At 39.5% G+C, this 4,534-nt stretch overlaps 1 pseudogene; it reads left to right on the forward strand.

Moving 5' to 3' along the window:
• Positions 1-3,561: 3,561 nt before the first annotated feature.
• LOC129138177 (V-set domain-containing T-cell activation inhibitor 1-like) lies at positions 3,562-4,232 on the forward strand (annotated as a pseudogene).
• The last annotated feature ends 302 nt before the right edge of the window (positions 4,233-4,534 follow it).

The raw sequence follows: 4,534 nt of genomic DNA on the forward strand, positions 1-4,534 counted from the left end.
GAAAGAGAGAGGGTGAAGGGGAAGTGCCATACACTTTAAACAATCAGATATCATGAGAACTCACTCACTATCATGAGAAGAGCCAGGGGAAATTCTTCCCCCATGATCCAATCACCTCCCACCAGGTCCCTTCCTCAACACTGGAGATTACAATTCAACATGAGATTTGGATGGGGATAGAGAACCAAACCATGTCACCCATAAATGTATACATCTACTATGTACCCACAAAAATTAAAAATAAATTTTTTAAAAACCTACAGCTAACATCATACTTAGTGGTGAGGAACTAGATGCTGTCCCCTTAATTTTGGGTAAAAGGTAAGAATGTCCCCTGTCACCACTCCTATTCAATATCATACTGGACGTCCTAGTCAATGCAATAAGAAAAGAAAAGGCATACAAATTGGGAGGGAAGAAATAAAACTGTCTTTCTTTGCAGATGAAATGATTGTCTATGTAGAAAATTTCAAAGCATCAAGAAAATAAACTCCTGAAGCTAATACACCATCATAGCAAGGTGGCAGGATACAAGAGTAATAGGCAAAGTTAATTGCTGTCTTATATAGCACCAATGAGTAAATGGGATTTCAAATTAAAAATATAACACCATTTACATTAGCACAAATAAATGAAATATTTATACCTAAATGAAATGTTTAGATATAAATCTGAGAAAATGTATACAGAATCTATATGAGGAAAACTATAAAACTTTGATGAAAGAAATCAAATATCTAAATAAATGGAGAGATATCCATGTTCATGAATATGAAGACTAAATATTGTTAAGATGTCAATTCTTCCTAACTTAATCTATAGATTCAAAACTATCCCAATCAAAATCCCAGCAAGTTGCTTTGTGGATATCAACGAAGTAATTCTAAAGTTTGTGTGGAAAGGTAAAAGACTCATAAAAGCCAACACAGTTGCATTGGCTGAAATAGAACAAGGCCAGAGGGCTGACACTACCTAATTTCCAGACTTGCTATAAAGCTACAGTAATAAAGACAAAATGGTATTCATGAAAGAAGAGACACATAGGTTAATGGAACAGAACGGAAAGCCTAGGAGTGGACCTACCTAAATATATTCAACTGATCTTAACAAAGACAATTTACTGGAGACAGGATAAGTTTTTCAACAAATGATGCGGGAATAATTAACACCCACAGTCAAAAAAATAACGTTACACCTTATCCAAAAAATAACTCAAGATGAATCATAGACCTAAATGTAAAATGCAAAACTATAAAACTCCTAGATGATAATTTAGGAAGAAATCTAAATGATCTTGGATTTGGTGATGACTTTTTAGATACAACCCCAAAAGCACAATCCATGACAAAAATAATTGACGTTAGACTTTATTAAAATTAAAAATATCTGCTCAGTGATACACATTGTTAAGATAATGAAAAGACAAGACACAGACTGGGAAAAAATATTTGCAAATCACAGATCTGTTAAAGGTCTTGTATTCAATATATAGAAAGAACTCTTAAAATTCAACAAGAAAACAAGCAACCCAGTTTTTAAGTGGGCAAAAGATCTGAACAGACACTTATGAAAGAAGATATCCAGATGGCAACAATTATATGAAATGATGCTCAACATCATATGTCATTAAGGAACTTCAAATTAAAATAATGAGATAACACTACACGCTGATCACAATGATGAAAACCCAAAACACTCACAACACCAAATGCTGATGGGAATGTGGAGCAACAGGAACTCTCATTCATTGCAGGGAATGCAAAATGGTGCAGCCAGCTTAGAGGACGTGTGGCTGTTTGTTCCAAAGCTAAACAGAGTCTCACCATGTGGTCCAGCAATCACACGCCTTGCTGTTTACTCAATTGAGTTGATAATTTATGCCCTCACAAGAACCTGCGTAGGAATGTTGATAGCAGCTTTTTCCTAGTAGCCAAAAACTGAAAGCAATCAAGATGCTCCCTCAATTGATGAATATATAAACAAATCCAGGCAATGGAATCTCATTCAGTGATAAAAAGAAGTGAGTTATCTAGCCAAGAAAAGACATGGAGCAACCTCACATGCAATGCATGTTGGTAAATAAAAGACACTAAAGTGACATAAGTGTCGTACTTATTGTATGATTCCAACTATGGGACATTTTGGAAAAGGCGAAACAATGCAGACAGTAAAAAGATCTGTGGTTGCCAGGAATTTGGAGGGAGGAAGGGAGAGATGAATAGGCAGAATGCAGAGGACTTTTAGGACAATGAAACTGTTGTATATGATGCTATAATGGTGGATACATAACATTATACATTTGTCTAAACCCGTAGAATGTACAACATAGCCAGGCACAGTGGCTCATGCTTATAAACCCAATGCTTTGGGAGGCCAAGGTGGGAAGATTACCTGACCCAGGAGTTCGAGACCAGCCTGGGTAACATAGTGAGACCTCATCTCTACAAAAAATTTTTTAAAAAATAATGTACAACACAAACGATGAACCCTAATGTGAACTGCAGACTTTAGTTAATAATGTACCAATACTGGTTCATTGGTTATAACAAATGTAGCACACCACTGCAAGATGCTAATAATAGGGGAAGCTGTGGAGGAGGAGGGGTGTATTGGCAACTCTCTGTACTTTCTGCTCAATTTTTAAAAATAAAGAAAAAGTCTGGTTGCTAAAGCTGGCAAGGTCCACAAAGCAGTTCTTCTCACCACTCTGGTTTTTACCCTTTATTTGTGGCCACTGAAAATTCCCCTTAAGTGATGAGAGATAAGCTGTGACTTTAAAAGGACACGTATGACATCCAAGTTCAAGAAGCACGGTATCGCAGCCTCTCTGTGCTCCCTGATTCCTCCAGAAAAGCACAAGGATTTAATCCAGATAGATATAAATTTCACCTGGGATCATTTATCAGTCCACCTTCTTCTTTAAGAAATATGCTAGGCCGGGAGCGTTGGCTCACGCCTATAATCCCAGCACTTTGGGAGGCCGAGGCAGGTGGATCAAGAGGTCAGGAGATCAAAACCATCCTGGCTAACACGGTGAAACCCAGTCTCTACGAAAAAATACAAAAAAATTAGCCGGGCGTGGTGGCGGGCGCCTGTAGTCCCAGCTACTCAGGAGGCTGAAGCAGAATGGCGTGAACCCGGGAGGCGGAGCTTGCAGTGAGCGGAGATGGCGCCACTGCACTCCAGCCTGGGAGACAGAGTGAGACTCTGTCTCAAAAAAAAAAAAAAGAAAAGAAAAAGAAATATGCTAAAGAGCAGCAGATTGGGTCTTCATGAAAACAAAGAAAAAGCCATGAAGTTTCTACAGCATAATTAGCATCATCGTTACTCTGGCTGGAGCAATTGCACTCATCATTGGCTTTGGTATTTCAGGGAGACACTCCATCACAGTTGCTACTCTCACCTCAGCTGGGAACATTGGGGAGGATGGAATCCTGAGCTGCACTTTTGAACTTGACATCAAACTTTCTGATTATCATGATACAGTGGCTGAAGGAAGGGGTTATAGGCTTGGTCCATGAGTTCAAAGAAGGCAAAGATGAGCTGTCAGAGCAGGATGAAATGTTCAGAGGCCTGACAGCAGTGCTTGCTGATCAAGTGATAGTTGGCAATGCCTCTCTGCAGCTGAAAAACATACAACTCACAGATGCTGGCACCTACAAATGTTATATCATCACTTCTAAAGGCAAGGGGAATGCTAACCTTGAGTATAAAACTGGAGCCTTCAGCATGCCAGAGGTGAAAGTAGACTATAATGCCAGCTCAGAGACCTTGCGATGTGAGGCTCCCTTATTGGTCTCTCAGCCCACAGTGGTCTGAAGATCCCTAGTTGACCAGGGAGCCAAATTCTCAGAAGTCTCCAATACCACCTTTGAGCTGAACTCTGAGGATGTGGCCATGAAGGTTGTGTCTGTGCTCTACAATGTTACGATCAACAACACATACTCCTGTATGATTGAAAATGACATTGCCAAAGCAACAGGGGATATCAAAGGACAGAATCTGAGATCAAAAGGCGGAGTCACCTACAGCTGCTGAACTCAAAGTCTTCTCTGTGTGTCTCTTCTTTTTTTGCCATCAGCTGGACACTTCTGCTTCTTGCCCCTTACCTGATGCTAAAATAATGTGACTCGGCCACAAAAAAGCATGCAAAGTCATCGTTACAACAGGGATCTACAGAACTATTTTGCCACCAGATATGACCTAGTTTTATATTTCTGGGAGGAAGTGAATTCATATCTAGAAGTCTGGAGTGAGCAAACAAGAATAAGAAACAAAAAGAAGCCAAAAGCAGAAGGCTCCAATATGAACAAGAAAAATCTATCTTCAAAGACATATTAGAAGTTGGGAAAATAATTCATCTGAACTAGACAAGAGTAATAAGTAAAATGCACGAGGAGACAAGTGCATCCCCAGATCTCAGGGACCTCCCCCTACCTATCAACTGGGGAGTGAGAGGATAGGATAGTGCGTGTTCTTTGTCTCTGAAATTTTAGTTATATGTGCTGTAATGTTGCTCTAAGAAAGCTCCCAG

Source organism: Pan troglodytes, chromosome 21 (genome assembly GCF_028858775.2).
Source record: "Pan troglodytes isolate AG18354 chromosome 21, NHGRI_mPanTro3-v2.0_pri, whole genome shotgun sequence".
Lineage (NCBI taxonomy): Eukaryota > Metazoa > Chordata > Mammalia > Primates > Hominidae > Pan > Pan troglodytes.